Source organism: Notolabrus celidotus, chromosome 3, assembly GCF_009762535.1.
Source record: "Notolabrus celidotus isolate fNotCel1 chromosome 3, fNotCel1.pri, whole genome shotgun sequence".
NCBI classification, from domain to species: domain Eukaryota; kingdom Metazoa; phylum Chordata; class Actinopteri; order Labriformes; family Labridae; genus Notolabrus; species Notolabrus celidotus.
Genome location: NC_048274.1, coordinates 7,645,088 through 7,664,569, shown reverse-complemented (window position 1 = coordinate 7,664,569; position 19,482 = coordinate 7,645,088).

Sequence of the window (19,482 nt, the reverse complement as noted above, 5' to 3'; positions counted from 1 at the left end):
CATATTGTCTAACAAAAAGTGACACATTGGGAAGGGTTTTAAGGCACTTTTCATTAGGCTTCTGCTGCACAGGCTATCCAGATCACAAGACTAAATAATGACCTCTGCACCAAAAGTTTTTTTTTTCCCGACGAAAAGGAGACAGAAGACATACTGTACTCCATACTCCCTCCATCTCGCACTCTCTCTCCTTCTCTCCCTCTCCCTGCAGGAAATAAAACACCATCTATTTTCTCTCTGCCTGTCTGCCCGTTCTTTATATAAATCCCTGCTCTCCGGCCGAAGACAGTGAATGATATAGATTGTTCTTGGAAATGTACAACAGCGCGGCCCTGGAAGAGAATTTCAACAATAAGTGTCCTTGACTTGAAATCTATTGAGACAGTTCGGCTTCAAAAGGTAAAAATATTTGAGGGGCCTGGCAACGCTCCTACTATGAAAGACAAAAAAAACACATCTAATACATCCTCCAGTACACCGCTGGCATCCCAGTTGATGAATGCATTGATTTGCATGTGTGCTGCAGATGTATAATTATGATGAAGTGACAGAGCATTAAGCACCATATGCAGAATGTTTAAATAAGCGAGGTGTGAATCAGTTGCAGTTTTTAGTTCATTTAATAACTTAACCACCTGTCTTGTTTACAGAGCTTGGGTAAATATGTGCAGGTAACACATCATTTATGAATAAAGCCCACCTCACAGCTTAAACTGCTTCTCTTTTTTTTATCACCTAAGATGTTCAGTGAATAATTAAAGATAACCTTTTTACCTCTCATGCATAAATTATAAAAAAAAGGGGAATAATTAGCTTGAAGTGCCTGATTAAATTTCTCCTGTCTCTACCTTTTGTTTTGGAGCTTATTTATCCTGAATTTACCTTTAAAATGAAAAGGACACAACGTGAGGAACGGGAGTGAGGCTGTGTTTTAGCTAACTTCTCACTAGCGCCTGTAGCAAGCTTATTTATCTTTTTGTACAAGCTTGTCAGCATGTAGCTCAAATGTTTTGACTTTAGAGACATTTCAGATTCATACCTCAAAAACAGCAGAAGAGAGTGGTGAAACTTTGTTCAGTAAATAGTGATAAAACGGTAATGACGGCTGGTGCAGTAAAGAGCTAGCATCACAGACCTAGCTTAGCAGAGCTAGCCAAAAAGTGCAGAGAGTCAGCAGACAAGAGGTGCATTTCAACCAAAAATACCGGGGTCTTTTAGCCCCCTGAACTACTTTCCCAGGAACCAAAAGGTTCCTGTGCCCCCATTGTTGTCTGCGTTTCAACCGTGGGCTGAAGTCCCGGGTAGATTGTGCAAATCAGGCCAATGACGTATGAAGAAAAAAGGTAAATGCACTGCACCACCAGACCAGTTGAGGGCAGTAAAACAAAGACGAATGCCATTCATCACAGATGACGACAATAGATGTTAGCCTGTTGGCATGGAAGAGACTCAGCTGGCGCTGTTTTAGATGGTGCTATATTTCATCACAGATGGATTCACTGAATCAACACGTGAGAGGAGATAAGCGCGAATAGCAAAGACGTTTCAACACGGCTTTAAAATCCTTTTTAACTCAAAAAGACATGGCAGAGATCAGCCGGTGTTTTGGTTTAAACAGCGACCCTGTTAACTGGAGACTCTCAGCCGGATACATCCCTCATAAACGTCTTTAGACGATCATTAAATATCTGATGAGGATAATTGAAATCTTAATAAAGAACTAAACTATTTTGGATTCCCAGGAACTCCCTCTGTGTTTCAACAGCTGTGTAAACTCCACAAACACCGTTACATTCAGCTGAAGGTCTCCAGTTTACAGGATCACATTTTAAACCATAACACCGGGAGATACGCATTCCTGCTGGGCTGAGAGACGACTACTGTCACAACTTGCTAAATCAAGTGAATCACAGCTTCTTCTTTTGAAAAGTACACACATAAAAAAAAAATAGAACAAATGAAAGAAAGAAAAATCAAGTGAATAACAGATGTGTGTGATGTTATTGTGGACGGCGGGCGGAATACAAACACTGCGTTTAATCTACCAATCAGACACATTCAGCACTGCAGGCCCTTACCCCCAAAAGCTCCAGGACCTTTTAAAAGTACTACCCCCCTAGCAGGAGCTTTTTAGGGGGGAGATTATCTACCCCTAAACTAAATTTAGACCCTGGGTCTAAACGTACGTAGTTCCGGGGGAAAGTTCTTGCGGTCGAAAAAAACGGCTTTTGTCAAGCTCTGCAGTACAAATTGCCACATACTAGTCGGGTAAACGTTAAAGCTACACATTATTCACCATCTGAGTCTAGTGTTGACCCTTACTGAGTAAAATAAAATAAAATACTTTTTTTTTTAACGATTCGCTGAAGAAAACAGGGACACAGGTTCCAGCAGTCCTTTCATATAAAGGCTTTTCATTTAGCACAGTCGGCAAAATAATGATAATTTGATTATATATATTTTTGTGATTTTTGACCCAGGTGACATTTAAAATGTATGACTCATATGTTCCCGACTGCAAGCTCATAAAACTTGTATTTCTTTGAAACAAAAACTTGTGGTTGTCAAAGACCGGTGGCAGAATCTTCACTCACTGATTTATGAAATAGAATAGACTAATTACATACTGGATAAATGAACCATGGAGGAAGCGGAACATTTGCATTTAGCTATGAAAAGAGAGGAGAGACTGCGCGTGTGCGTGCATGTGTGTGTGTGTGTGTGTGTGTGTGTGTGTGTGTGTGCACATCTGTGTGTGTCTGTATTTGAGTGTAGGGGAATATGCATGCTACTTCTTGCATCCTGTCTTACCCTGATCCATTCCAGGTCCATTGTATTGTCAGTTTGATTTATGTGGCGCCACACTTGCATCTCCCTACAATGTCAACCCCATGAAAAATATATGCAGCTGTTCATATAATGTGTGATGATATCAATGCTCTGATGAATGCCTTCAGTTCGATCTCCCTAAATAAGATGACTCCCATCCAACCCATAGCGCCAGCCATTAGTGAGCCACTCGGCATGCCTGGAATGTTGATAGGATTAACATTAGCATTTCATTCAGGACTCCTACCTGTCTAGCATTAATGCTTTGATCTGCTCACACAGAGAATAGATACTGAGGCCTGTAACAAGGGCTAACATGTGTCTTTTCTCCTCCTGGTACTAAGTAGAACAAGAAAGGAAGACAGGTGGAAATGTGTACAGTTAGGATTCATTAATGCGCATTAGGACACAAACAAAATGTGATGGAATACAAGCTGAGAGAGGGTTCGGCTGTGGTTGACTAAAAGATGTTTTTTCACAGAGGAAACCACACACACACACACACACACACACACACACACACACACACACACACCCACACACACATATGCAGCCACATTAGCTCTATTCCCCTTCAAAGCAGTTAGCAGCTTAACATAGCAATGAGAAGTTGGCTTTGAAGTTGGGTGAACATCCGCGTGGTCCCCGTGGTAAAAGCACACTCACACAAATGAACATCAGCCATTGAAAAGCGTAACATTGATTTCATGTTTAAATATATATAATGTATCTCTAAAAAGAACACATTTGCAGGTCTTAGGCTTCCCCATTTGAATAAAAGATGAATACTTTCATCTGTGTGCGGACCATTGATGCTGCTGTGACCGGCGGCAGAGAAGATACATCAGTCATGAGATTAACTGCAGCTCACCGCCAATCTATTTAGCTGAAGAGAGCTTGAATCCATCGGAGCGGTTCCCAGGGGTTGTTAAGACAAACAGCTCAGGGCTGTTGAAACTTGTGCACTGTGTCTCTTGTCAGGCGTTTTGCGAGCGTCTGGTGGCCTCACTGGCACTTGTCTAAACAGGGCGATGTGAGCAGTTCTAAGGTGAGTTTTTAGGTCACTTGTCAGCTGGAATGACAGAGGAGAAGGAGATGAGGCCACACCAGAGTAGTCTTGTTGACTGTGTGTACAGAGGGGCAACCTATGTTAAATGACAGCTAGTCACCCTCTCAGCCTCAACTGTACACCCAACTCCCACCTCGAATAAAAAAAGAGAAGATTGGGAAATACAGACGAGAAGAGGGCTGGAGTGTTTGTGTCTGACAGAGAAAAACTGAATTTAAAAAAGGCAGCATCCAGGAAGATTACAGTTTAATTCTGATAATAATAATAATAATAATAATAATAATAATAATAATAATAATAATAATAATATTAATAATAATAATAATCACTTTTATCTATATAGCACCTTTAAAAAACGAATGTTTACAAAGTGCTTTGACAAACAAAGCATATCAGGATTCAAGAGGATGACAGAATAAACCTTTGAGAGAAAAGTCTAACAATGCAAAATTATAAAATAAATTGCATGCAAAAGGTTTCAAAGATAAAACGCAAATTAAACATAACAACAACAACAATAAAGTGATGAAACAGTAGAGCAATAAATCATTTTTATAGAGTTCATTTTATTTTTTTAATCTTTTTTAAAGCATTGAACGTAAATAAAAAGGTTTTAAAAAGAAGATGACATCACATCAGAGGAAATAGAAAAGGATAGATCAATTTCTAACTTAAAAAGGATATAATAACACCCTTAAAAGTCAAATAAATCAATTCAAATAAATAATCTGTATTTCATATTTGCAAAAATCTCCCATTGAAAGCTCACAGCTCTGGTCCCACCACAAGTATCAGATAATTAAAAGCCTGATTGAGCTTATTCTGCAGTACATCAGACTTCTTTATCAATTAGCCAGGCTTTAGCAACAGAGCATTCACATGGACCAAAAACACCACAACATGACCAGATACTTAATTTCTTAATCTCAAATTGGCTCAGACAACATGAAAAATGTTCTGATGGCACCACTTGAAAGTGATTGACACACTTTGGACATGCACACAGGCTTGGTGTGTGCCATAGTTAGCACTATGAATGGTTTGTTGTTGTGATATCTGAATTTGAAGAGCCTTTGTTAAAGGCTTTGCAAGTGCTGCCAATTTAATAAAGATATTTGCTTGATTTGAAGGGGATTTCTTAATCTGCAGTGTGTTGAGCTCTCATGGCTGAGATCTTGGTTCTCTCATCACTCAATTGCTTTCCAAAAACTCTTAACACATCACTGGGCTGCATGACTGACATGTACCACCATGACAGTAATAAGTGTGGCATATATAGGTTATTTGGAACCATTATTACCTGGCTTTCTTACTGATCTTCCGGCTGTGTAAGATGCTTGATTCTGATTGGTCAAAACCCCTTGACAATGGTTATTAACTTTCACTAACAAGAACAACGCCAGAGGCAAACTGATCACATGTCATGTCAAATCAATCCAAGCAAAAGAGTTCTGGCACATTTTGCTTCTGCTTGTTGACACCATAGACCGTAAGGTGAGGTAAAACCGTTAGCTTCTGTTAGCATCAAAACAATGTTGCTAAAACGCCAGCGTCGGTTCTAAATCGGCAGGCTACAGACATTTTCACATTGGATCTTGTCCAGCAATCTGAACAACGAGCGGAGCAGGTGAGAGAAACTTTAGGTTAGCTACCTCTACAAAGAAACTTAAAGGTGACATAGGTCCTGCTGCATGTGCCCCTCCGTCAGTATCAGATTCTGGATCAGATTCAGAGGGTTGAAGTAACGCTATCTGTGAGCAGCCAACAATTGTTCAACGTGCTGGACAGCCGAGGGCACATTCACTTCCTGAGGGGGCGTGGTCAGAGGGAAAACAGACTGTTCTGAGGAGGGCTGAAGAAGAGGGCTTTTCAGGCATGCCAAGATCTGATTTCAAAATGTTTTTTTGAGCATAAACTTTAAAGACATGTTTTGGGGACCTCTTAGACCAATATATATTGATGAAAAAAGCGTGATATGTCACCTTTAAACCATGAGTTGTGGTGATGATAGCAGCAGGGTTCAAAGTTATGACATTTGCCTCAGAGCCCAGAGAAGAAGGAGAGCTGAATGAGGACAGTTTCATGTTAAATCCACCACAACAGGCAGATAAGAATCCATCACCATTGAACGCTAACTGACGTGGATTCCCTGAGTCTATTTCACGTCAGAGTCTTTCGCATCTCACCCTGTCAGGATTCTATTTCCCATAACTACCTGCTAACCATACATTATTCCTTACATAACATTAACCCTCCTGCTGCAAGAATAAACACCAAACTAGTGCACAAAATCTATGGTTGGATGTCATATTTAGTCTGATTCTGAAAGATGTAGCCGCCAAGTATATATTCATGACAAGATGAATGTGTTCGAATGGACCACTGAGCTTGGTGAAGGAGAATATTGAGAGCATAAACAGGTGATTAAATTTGTATTGTGGGACTTTGTGACGATGGAATATATTAATATTCATTAAACATATATTCATGTTCGAAGTTATTTTTAATAACATGTTGACTATAGCTATAAGCTGTGTTCATTGTAAATGCCATGCAGCATCAAAGCCTGTGAAATGATGAACTGTAAGTATTAGTAATGAGATAAGAAACAATCCTGGTGCGAAGCAGAGGTTAAGTTGTGTTACCACCTCCATCGTTCTTTCTCTTGCCTTTTTCCCCTTTCACTCGTGCCACACACTTGAATGCAAACTGTACATCTCCTCACGCCCACACCCCATACATTACACAGCCCACATCCACCACCTCGCCCTCTCTTCTGTTGTTCAGTCTCCCACACGGGAAATGCAGCTCGTCTTCTCTCTCCCTGATCTCATGCCTGCTGATGAGGGTTAGAGAGGACCACGGAGGGGGGGAAGGTGGGATGATTTGACCTGCAGGTGTTTCCCCGTGAGCACAAAGACCTCTCCACAGGTCGATAATGCACACACTAATGGCAGTGAAGTGACTGGCCGGGAATGAGAAATAGCCCTCATCAGTTAGGGTAATGGTGTCCCTGGGCCCTCTCGGCCCATTCAAGGGGAATACTGTCAGATCTGTGGGCTTTCTGCGCGTACCTGCTCATGTTAATTACAGACGCTGGCAGACAATCTCGTGTTTCATCGGGCTGATCCCTCCATCGTATATCATCCTTATGAGGGCAGCAGCAAAGGGGGAGGATTAATAAAATAACAGAAAACCCTTGAAAGTGAAGAATGTGGAAAAGCACAATTATGGGGTGACTTATTTATTCATTGGGCCTTTGTAACATGGCATGAATGTGCTTTCAAGTGGCGGGTAAACCTCGTGAAGAGAGGGATGAGTCGGCTCTTTGTTTTAAGCTTAGACCTCTTGTAATGCACAATGCTAAAGTCACATAAAAACAGGACTTACCAGCCATGCATAATCGCTCATGCTGTGTTTCTAAATATGTCCATTGTCCTTCAATACAGTCAAATTACTATTCCATAGCTTAACCAGCAAGGAATCGTTTCCATGTGACAATATACAGAACAATAAGTGAAGTTGAAGGACACAGAGAGGTGCCATCCCTTTGACACAGATCTGCTTCACTGTGCCGAGACAGACCAGAAGCCTCAAACACCCAACGCTCTTACTCTGTTACTTTGATTCATTTTCAGGATAAACGCTTCAGGATATCCTCACTTCATCTCAGGTAAAGTTTTGACATTGGCTTCATTTGCAGACATATTTAAACATCAGTGCGTCCCTGTGGTCGTGACCGCACTTAGCGAATGGAACGGACATGATAACGATTTCAACGAAACGGCTCACCTCCTTCACCTCCAGCCCGGCACGGAAACTTGCCAACAGGCAGGACAGCTTGATGTTACTCTAAAAATGGCATCGCGGGTTGTTCGTCCTTGTGTCTTTGTACATTCAAGCCTGTTCGTTTAAATGTTTCAGCAGGGCGCAGTGGGCATGTGAAGCATCATATTGCTCTATTTTTATCCACACAGATGCTTTGTTTACACAAATCAGCAGGATGCACAGAGAGGAGGGAGGGACTTGGACGATATATTTATGTGTCTTTATTCTCTAAATACAGAGACAAAAATATGCTATATATCCAGTATTTAGTGTGTGTGGAAATTGGCCCACATGCAGCTCTTGGCACAGTTGGAGATGGAGTGGCTTGGTGAGCAAATAATTGAATGAGTCAGTCGTGATGTGGAGAGTGCAGGGGATGAAGGGATGAGAATCTTGACTTTGCATAAAAAGAGAAAGAGAGGAAATGGACGAAAGGGGGTGATGTGGTTTTGTAGAAGGGTGACATGTTGTTGGAGTCAAAGCTGAACTTAAAATGTTTTATACTGACCCAAAGCATCTTTATATCAAAAAGAACAAAAAAATGTTTATCTCTGTCTGTATGGTCACAAAAAAAGTCTTCATGGCTAACTGGACTGAATCTTATGGCCCTTTTCCACCGGCCCGTCTTAGCCCTACTCTACTAGACTTGACTCGACTCTACTCGGTTTGTGTTCCGTTTCAACCACGCGGTACCTCGTGTCAGATACCAGTTTTTCATACCTGCTTTGCTCTGGTTCCAAGCGAGCTGAGCCGATACTAAAAGGTGACGTTGACGGACTGCCGGCCACGGATTGGTCAGCAAATGTCGTCACCGAAGAGTCATGAGCGCGACGCCCAATCGCGCCCAACACAGGAATCAAACCTGCCATTTTTAAAAGACGACATCAGTACTCTTTTGCTCTTCTTTTGCTTTCCTCTCTCGCTCGGCCTGCAACCACAAAAGGCCACAGACCGAGCAGCAAGTACACCATTGCCTCCATGTCCTCCATTGTTTGTGATTGTTGTTTTTGTGTAGCGTTCAAAATGACGTGAACGCGGTTTTGTGCAGCTGTGTTTATGACGACCCCGCCCACCGTGAGTCGGTACTCAGGCTGGGGGAAAAGGTACCCAAACCGAGTAGAGTCGAGTTGAGTAGAGCCGAGTCGAGTCAATAGGGCTGGAATTGTATAGTGAAAAAGGGCCATAATGCACCGGCCTATAAGGAATGGATCACCGAAGCAATGGAAATAACCAGGTTAGAAAAGGCAGCTTTCAGGCTGCAAAACAACGAGCAGGAATAGACAGAAACATGGGCTTCACTGGAAAATTATTTAATCCCTATAGCAATTTACAACAAAAGTGTTCATTCATTAAAACAGCAGAAATATGTGCAGATGTGCACGTATGTGTGTAAATATAGGTATGTATATATGTATGTGTTTGTGTGTGTGTGTGTGTGTGTGTGTGTGTGTGTGTGTGTGTGTGTGCATTTGTATGTATGCCATGATCACTCAGGTCCTTCTTGGCGTTTGCAAAGTGTCTTGATTTTTGTCTGAAAAATGTCACTGTTTTTCTTTGTCCATTTATATTAATACAACTCTTAGTTTTGCCTTCTTGGTTTATGGCCAGATGAAATCTGTTTGTTTACAAATGTGAGATGATTTGATGAGTAGCTGACTCTCCCTTCTGTTTAATATAGCTTTTGTCTTCCATTTACAGAAATTGGGGTGGGATGGGGATGGGCAGGAACTGGTTTGTTGTTTGATGGAGGCGGGAGGGGCTTTGCTTTTCTATTTTGGTTTATTGTTTGTTTTTGTTCTGTTACAAAATATATATAAAAAACCCATTAAGTAGAAACAGACTATTTATCACTTACACTTTTATGCACAAATCATTGCTTCTTATAAAAACAGTAGATTTAAAAGTACACAGATTTATAGCATTTGAAGCACACAGTAATGCGTGCAATGCTCATACACTGAGCTCTAAAACAAATGAGGATTCAGATCAATACATTAATTTCTGTGGTTTAATTGCACTTATTTAACTTGCATGACTTTAAGTAGATTTAGCTCCTTTAATTATGCCCACTCCTAGACATTCAATATGCACTTGAATTTAATTATTGAGGAACTCTTAGTTTGTTACTGCACATCCGCTTTACCTCTGAAATTACAAATTTAGAATCATATGTCCTCTGGGATGAAAAAGCGATTAGTCAGTGGGTCTTCTCCTGCTGTTAGCAACCTGCTGCAAAGTGATGTGAACAGAGGAACAGCCGTGGCTCTTCTAGTCTCAATCACACATTTCATGAGGAGTCCCTAAATATATGTGTATATATTCTGTCAGCTCGCCATCCACATCACCTCCGCGCCATCCCCTCATTTATTTCCGTGTAATTTGCATGTGCCTGCAGCAATGACGGAGCCACGAGGACCCCGTGCCTTCTGGAGCAACACGACAGATCGAAGAGGAATCTGAAATCACACGATGGAAGTGCTTCAATTACCAGCCTGTTTACCTGTTTCAAAGTGAGACGGAGAGGGGTCAATTTCAAATCAAACAAATAAAATATTAACCAAGAACATCCAAGAGTAAGAAACAGCTTTTGGCACTCTCTTTGATGCCCGCTGAGTCAGAGCTGCTGAGAGAGTTGTTTTTTAAGGACTTGATAACCCAGTTTGTGAAGGCAAAGTCAAGAAAGGAGAACTTGTCAACGTAAAGACCAGAGCATCTACGTGCCGGCGTCTCAAGTAGTGTTTGAAGTGATAATGTATGCATTGATTTCACAACACCGCTCCTGTGCGCGGTGAGGCCGCTGCAGAGAGCAGAGCCTGCTGTCTGATTTGATGGATGCATTCAGCAGTGATGATTTTAATTCTGATGGCCCCGTCAGATTCCCGGGATCAGCAGGTGGCCCCGACATGTGTTGCATTGTGTGCGTGGTATATCACAGCATTGATGTAGATTTCTTGCTGCTTAATAGTCATTTACCAAATCAATTTACATGAACATTAATGCACCAGTGGCTTTGATGAATCAGTTTCAGGAATCAGTCCAAGGCGATATTTTAATTACAGTGATTATATGGCTCTGCATGGTTTCAACCAGTTTACACAAATGAATTTAATAAGAGGGCTGCTGCATGCCAAACCACTGAACTGAGCTATCTTGTATGGTTTGCAAATACAACCTCCAGCATCAGCATGAAATTAATTTAATGAATGATGAAATGTTTCGTGTCTAAGCTTTAGAAATATATCCACCATTCCCTTCAGCGTTAAGAGGAGTCTGAACATCTTTCAGCTCATTGTTTTTATGTTACAGCCTGAAAAATCCTCTTTCAATGTAACCACTGAACAAGCTGTGATAAAACAGCAGTACACCGACTAACATCATGAGACACACAGGCGGAGCAAGCTGATGAAAATAGTGGAGAACTTCACAGATAAACTTGCAGATCTTTGCTTCCCAGTGATCTGGTCTTGACATCCAAGACCTGATTTCAACCTTTTTTCAAACAGCATTTTGAGTCATTCAGGGTGTACCAGTACATCTAAAAATGCAATTTTCAATGGCAGTTGAAATCTTGCCCATGCACAGACGAAATTACAGTTTCAATTTTCATACTGAAATCAAAACTACGGCATATTATGGGTTGCGTTTTCATAGCGCAGCACAGAGCAGGACCACCGGACAGCTTGAGTCATGTGACCGAGTTTTCCCGCAGTAATTACTGAATCAATGATTCTCCTCCTCCTCTCCTCATCCATGTTGTCTTTATAGTCCTCTGAAAACCTCTGACCTGGTGACACCAGGCCTGGCTCCACTCATCATGACAGTGTGCCTGCAGCAGTACAGGCACATCCATTACATATAGAAGGAAAGAAAGAATAAGGAAGCAAAGGGGTGGGAGGGCAGGATGCAGAATCTGAGAACGAAAGGGGAGGAGAGGGATAGGTTATAATTCATAAGTCTACCAGAAGAGGTGTTTCTCCGGAAACTTTGCTATATAGCATCCCTATAAAAGAAAGTTGTTCTCATAGGTTGCTCTTCTGTTGCAATGTAGTAAAAATTAACAGTTTTGCCTTAAAATAATAGAATAGGACCTTTGAGACAATTTTAAAGCACAAGTTAAATCCTACCTACAGTATGAGAAGATGTTTACCTGCACAGTTTCAGTTACGGCAGACGTATGAAGAGTTTCAGTCATTTAATCCAAAGAAAGCTCAAGATTTTCAGTCATTTTTTATGGACCTATATACTTGCGATTGAATGATGTACTGTACAAGGCAGAATGATCAAGATGTTGCGGTTGCAAATCCTGAGTTCAATGTTTGCCTCCTCCCTCCTTCCTGGAACAACATCATCAGGATGCATTCTGAATATGTTGCCCCTGGTTTCTATATTTGGCTAAACACTTAAAGGTTAATGACCTGAAGCTTTCAAAACACAGAAGATCCGGGACATACATACACCGGGCCGGGACTGATGATTAAAAGAGATTACTACTATCATCTATCCATCATTTTTCAAGTATTTTCCTCCTCATTTTGCTGGCAGATAATGACTAACTTAATTGTGTCATGTATGCATGTGTTAAATTTTGTGTGTATGTGTAGAGAATGTATGGAGAGCTCTACAGCTTAAATATCTTATATGCAGCATTTTTATATACGACTCCAAAAGGAAGATTGCCAGCGTCAGAGAACAGTTAGAGATAAAGTGAACGTGCCAGCCAGAAAACATCAAGGATGCATTAGATAGGGACTTGGCTGAGGAAAATAAAGCCCCAAGATTTATTACAAAAACAGTGCAATGCATCCAACGAGCTGGCAGAGACTCACAGTGGGTTAGCATTACAATCTACAGAGTGGTAGCCAGTGCATTATATAGGATACTAGACTGCCACTTGTGTTGCAAATCCAGCTAAGCCCATCTTGAGACTCCAGATGGGTTTCTTGTTTTTGAAATCCTGAGAAGAGACATACATTATTGGAAGCAGAATGAAGTTTTTTCCTTCCTTCGCCACTTAGGAAACTTTGTCACTTTCGTTGGTCGCAGTTTTTGCAGAGAGCAGACTTTGATGTAAGAGGTATATTACGTCAGGGTTCTGTCTTGTTTTGTGTCTGCAGCTTCCTGTGGTGACCACCTGTGATCACCGGCAGCTGGGGGCAATCAGCTGAAGTCTATTTGGGCAGGTCCTCAGTTAACACTCACTCTCTCTCCCCTCTCTCAGCAGCAGCAGCACTCAGTGGTTTGTTTCCAGTTTTCAGGTTAATTTCTGTTTGGTTTACAATAAAATACCATTAACTAACTTAATCCTTTTGTGCTGTGTCCCTTACTATGTTCGGCATTCGAGCCAACTGTAACAGGTATAACCTGAAGTTACTCCATTACTCCAGCAGTTTTCAAATTAAGATTACAAAATGGACCCATAGGCGTTTTTCGAATGGAGGAACTTTACCCCAGAACTACGTGTGTTTCAGCCAGTGGGCCAAGGGTCTAAATTTAGTTCAGGGGTAGATAATTCCCCCCCCTAAAAAGTCCCTGCTAGGGGGGTAGTACTTTTCAAAGGTCCCGGGGCTTTCGGGGTGCAGGGCCTGCAATGCTGAACGTGTCCGATTGGTAGATTAACCCAGTGTTTTTATTCCGCCCGCCATCGACAATAACATCACACACATCCGTGATTCACTTGATTTTTCTTTTATTCATTTGTTCTATCTTTTTTGTATGTGTTTGTAGAAGCTGTGATTCACTTAATTTAGCAGCTTGTAACAGGAGTCTTCTCTCAGCCCACCGGGAATGCGTCTCTCCCAGTGTTAAGGTTTTAAAAGTGACCCTGTAAACTGGAGACCTTCATGTAAGTGTTTGTGGAGTTTACACACAGAGGGAGTTCCTGGGAATTCATATTTAATGATCCGTATTTGATGATCATGTAAAGAAGTTTATGAGGGATGCATCCGGCTGAGAGTCTCCAGTTAACAGGGTCACTGTTTAAACTAGTGATGGGAATTCCGGCTCTTTTTAGAGAGCCGGTTCTTTTGGCTCGGCTCTCTACATAGAGCCGGCTCTTTCGGCTCCCAAGTGGCTCCTCAGATTTTGTCTTGTTTGAATGACTGTATTACCTAAAATAATGTTAAATTATATGTCAAATGAATTATTAATGTAAAAAAACATACATTATATCAAATGTGTATCATTTAAAAGGCTTTATTTATATACTCAACATGGAGCAGAGTGCTACAGAAATTAAATTATAAAGTACAAAAAACAAGACTCATCTCAATTAGACAAAAAGGTCCAATCTCTGATGCCTGTATATTATTCATAAACTTTGAAACACCTTCTTTAACAGCAGGTTCCCCTGACTGTCTTTATTCTTCCAACTGCACTGATGGATAAACAGTTCTAATGTCCATGACCTGGATGACTGAGAACCTTCACAGACAGTTTTAATGTGCCTTTGCAGGTTTTTTGTGGACCCTGATTGATGACATTTTCACCTTACACAGTCTACACTCTGCCTTTGAACTATCTCTGCCATTGAAATGTGTCCACAGTTTGCTGTTTTTCCTGCAGTCACTCGTTTTCTCACCTTTCCAGTGCGTTCTCTCTGTCGTGCATGTTCTCCTTCTCGTCTCCCTCCTGTTGGTGTGCTCACTGTGCTGTGTGTGTCTGTAACCCCTCCCCTCCCCGTTCTGCTCAATGTAGACACGTGATTGGTCAAGACGCCACCATGTCTTGACCAATCACGTGAGGCTTTAACAGAAAAAGACGTTCACTTCAAAGAGCCGGCCCTTCACTAGTTTAAACCAAAACACCGGCCGATCTCTGCCACGGCTTTTTGAGTTAAAAAGGATTTCAATGTCGTGTTGAAATGTCTTTGCTACACGTGCTTATCTCCTCTCAAGTGTTGATTCAGTGAATCCATCTGTGATGAACTATAGCACCATCTAAAACAGCGCCAGCTGTCTCTTCATGCTAACAGGCTAACTGTTGTGCTGCTCATAGTGATACCTGCGTGTCCGTCTGCTTCTATGGTGTCATCTGTGATGATTGACATTTGTCTTTGTTTTACTGCCCTCTACTGGTCTAGTGGTGTAGTGCATTTACTTTTTATTTTCTTCCATACGTCACTGGCCTGATTTGCACAATCTACCCGGGACTTCAGCCAGTGGTTGAAACACAGACAACAATGGGGGCACAGAACCTTTTAGTTCCTGGTAAAGTAGTTCTGGGTGCTAAAAGACCCCGGAACTCTTAGTCGAAATGAACCTCATTACTAGGCGTGATAAAGATTTTATGACCTGACATGATGGTTGATTTAGTCTCCTTTGGTTGTAAACTGGATAACTGTGTGACTTTGAATGTTTGAATGTGGTGCTGGAGCCAGTCTGCCTGTGGAACTCCATACTTTCTGAGCCACTGACAAAGTGTAACATTAAAAGACACAAGACATGATCTTGTAAGTTACACCACTTGTCCTCGGAAATACTTCTCAAAGTCAGTTTCTTTGTTTACATTCCTCCTCAATGAATGATTACACTTTCATTATTTCTTACAAAACCAACACAATATGATCCACCCCGCTGTGTCTAATCCACATTTGAGTTTATTAGAAATCCAGTGGTTTTCCTTCTGCTCAAAAGCGATGAAATAATAGAGAATGATCAGCCAGACATGCCCGAGCATTTTTAGAGTGATACATCCATGAAATTGGATCCGCTTCTCACACCCTTATCCCAACCCGTTATTAATATTCTATATCATCTGCACACTTCCTGTTCTACTTCCTGTACCGTTTAGTGGCCTTGGAGGAAACATTTGGCTTCTGATTAACCATGCAATTAAACCGCATTTTACCCGGCAATGATAAGAATGTACTAAAACATAACTGTGAAAGAGATGGGTCTTAAAGGGAGGAAGTCACCCGTTGAAAGCATAAACGGATCCATAAAATTCAATCAGTACATATAGCACATTGGTATTCTAGTATGTCTGTGTCATCTCCAAGGACAAACAGCCTTATATTTGAGGTTTTTTTTTTTTAAACACGAGGAGCCTTTCAATTTCAGGACCCTGTCCCCTCTTCACACTGCAAGAAAGGGGAACCTTTTGGTACTTGTAGCACCATTTGAAAGGACGTGCTTGTACCGTGCGGTGGCGAAGATCTAATTCAGTGAAGCTGGTTGCAGATTTTGAGTTTTTTCTCTTCGTCTTGATCCTTTGAGGAATTAACCCCTCCTGTAGCACAGCAGCTAACTTCAGGGAAGAAGATGTTATTTTGTTCTGGGTGTAATTGTAGGTTAGTACATACATTCTTTTCATTTTTCTGTTTTATTTTTCTGTTTTATTTTTACCTTTCACATGTATTGTTTAATCAATAAATGTATCCCTTTTATTTGATTTTACTTTCACTTTAATTTATTTTTTCTCTCTTCCCTATTTATTTATTTTCTATTTTAAATTATTATAATTGTTATTTATAATTATTATTAATGTTGTTTTTTATGAACTAATTTATTTAATTATCTACCTATTTTTGTTTTCAAGTCATGCGGGGTATTGTTTGCCTTGTAGAATATAAAAACATATATTTTTGTAATATGTTTACGAGTATAATCTGCATATCCAAACCTTGTTATATTTCATAGACAATTTCAGAAGCCTTAATATACATTTTCTCTTTATCATTTCTTTTCACTCTCTGATATATCGATTTTATTAGTTTCTTTTAAAAGAAAAACATCACTTGCTTGAGTTATTTAAGTCGATCTTATGTGTGAACATTCAAATATGCTGACTTTTGAAAAAACAAAAAAAGGACATTCTTTTATCTCCTCCTTCAGATTGATTCTCCTCAACCTTGACTTCTGTGTGCTCATTGTCTAACTCAAACATGTGTGAAATGATTTTTTGAGTGAATTAGCAAATAGAGTACCAGCAGTTCCCATCACTGAATAGTAGACTTAAAATGGGTCCAAAACACGGACAAAAGGTGACCAAACAAGGAGCCACTTATTCTCTGCAGGGGGGCTTCCACTGACAGACTCCAGCTCCAAGTGCCTCTGTTGACGATTGCCTATAAAAGCCCGTCTGCTGAATTCTTCATGCCCACATTACCAACACTTTACCGGTATTTAGCTGAGAATAGCGTCCAGTGCAGCATACCACATGCTAGTTTTAACGTCTGATCATTTTTGGTTGTCGTGGTCTTTTATTTTAGGCGAGTTTCCTCTATTTTTAAGAACTTTAAGAGCTTTTACTGACTGAACGTTTACAGTGGGATTATAAAATAACAGTTGGTGGTACTGAATTGGCTCTTGGGTTCAACCAATCAATGCACACTAACTTATGGACAGATCACCGGGCACTTACGCCACTCAAAGTCCCTCTTGTGCTGGGAGAGTGCTTCATCAAGGGACCAAAGCCTGGTTTCTACTTCTGCGTTGACCCTACGCAGCAGTGGTCGACGCGTAGGTGAGCACTACATACTCATGCGCCGATGTGTCTGCGTAGCTCTGCAGTACTATGCTTTATGGCTAGAGGTCAGTGTGGTCTCTCTGAGAGTCGGGTCGCCTGTTTTGGTCCCTGCTAAGTTTTCTGTTCACTTTCCCCAGCGATTCAGATCCTACTATGTTAATTTACACCTGATACATGTTGCTGTTTATCATACAGGGAAGAATAGAGAGGACAAGTTGGAGGAGATTAAATAGGAGTACAATGCCGTCGAGTTGACCAATCACAGGGCTTGCCGTCCATATCGACACATGGTTACATTTTGGAGGCTGTGCATGTCAGGCAACTGCCTCGAAAAAGAGCTACGCAGACCTTCAGCATTGATTTGACGCAGAAGTAAGTAAGTTTATAGTTCCTGAGGTGCTGAATCAATAAAAAAAGCGGGAGAGCTCCTGCAACCCACAACACAAAACAAACAAACATGTCTTAATACTGGTTTTCAAGCTCTTCTATGTTTTCTTATTGCTCTGAGTCTCTTGCTTTACAAACTGCCGCCAGACTTTCGTCACTTCAAAGTTTGAAGCCCTCCGGGTACGTAGTTCTCGAGGGAGATCCCCAGTGCTCACTTCCCCTCAGGTGTAGTCAATAGAGTGCACCATTAAAACTTTATTTATTCTAGTTAACTAAATCTAAAAACTTGTCACTCAGAACACTTCATTTGGTACTTCCTGAAGTTTATGAGGTCAGGTTCTAGGAACTTTGTAAATTGAACTAATAAGTAAGCTAGTGTGAACTCTTTCTTTCCTCTTTCTTGCGTCTGATTTGTATCACCAAGTGTGTTTGAACTTAATGGAGGATGATGTTGTATTCATAACAACTTGTATTAAACTTTAGTTGCATGACAAACAGTAAGACAATAAGAAATTAGTTTACCGCGGTCATGAATTTGTCATGTCATGTAAACAGGCTTGATTGTGAACCCACTGAAAACATCTGAACTTGTTTCAGTTTTATTGATACAGCTGTTTTACAGAGTCGAGCTGAAGCTTGAACCAGAGTTGACAATTCCTCCCCAATTCCACAAAATGTTCGGAGTGATGTTCATTTGAGTGAGCAGGTCACAAATTATTTTTCAGGTTCCACAGGAAAACAAATTGACCAAAATTGGTAAAAAAATTACAAATTGAAAGTGAATGAATTTTAATACAGAGAGTGTCTGAGTTATAACAATATGTTTAATGAATAGAGAGGCCCCACTCTCCCATCACCATCCTTATTATTTACTTGGTGACTGAGCAGACCAGGCAGCCAATTACAGGGCCTGTCAAACTGTCAATCATTGTGAAGCAATTCATAGAAATCAAACAGCAAACTGTCACAGCGACATTACCAGGTGCTAAGGAGACAGAAAAGAGGATGCTCAAGCACCAATTAAAAGAGCGGGGTGTGTTGCTAAGGAGGAACACAATCAAGGTTGACACCGAAAATTGAGGAAGATGAAATAAAACTAACCTACAACCCCGCATTCTCTGCACATGTTGGGTGCTCATCCTCTATTTCCCTAATTTATTCAGAAATTGTAAAATAAAGTAGGTTGGCAGTGAGCGTGTCACAACCTTTTGTACTCTCTACATGAGGATGCCACCTGGCACCAAAAATCAGCAAATAGCAGAGCACCATTGCAACTTAATTTTAATGGCTGCTATTTCTGTACTTGGCAACTGTACGCTGTTTTTTTATGCCTTAGCTTACCTTTTAGTCAGATGTTGTGTTTTGTGATGTCTGTATGACTTAACTTGCTGAGGAGGGAGTTTGTCTCCGTGGATTATGAATTGAAGATTTCAGACTTTGTTGCACTTTGAAGATACAAACTATGAATGTCTGACCCGGGAGCTGGAAAATAATATTGGTTGCCGAAATGGAGTAAGATGGAATTGAACGACACTGGAATATCTCCACATGCGATAGAAAAACCCTACAAACCAGTCATCACAACAAAAGTGTTCAAGGCCTGAAGGTGGCGGTAAATGCAACTATCCCATGGTGAGAATGTATATTATGGAGAAACCATAGACATTTCTGAAGCCCTGTTTTGAAGCCGATCGTCAGCAGGTGCCATATTGGAGATTACTGAACTCAACCTAACTTCTGTCGAGCTAGTGTCAGGTAAAGAGGCAGGCCTTTGTACTAATGGTGGAAAAAAAAAAGATTAGCGTATGCATGAGAGAGGCTAACGCCCCAACAAAGCATTACATTTAATGGTGGTAGACCCCACCATTACAGATGCTAATGGCAGGATTACCTCACCTGTTAGG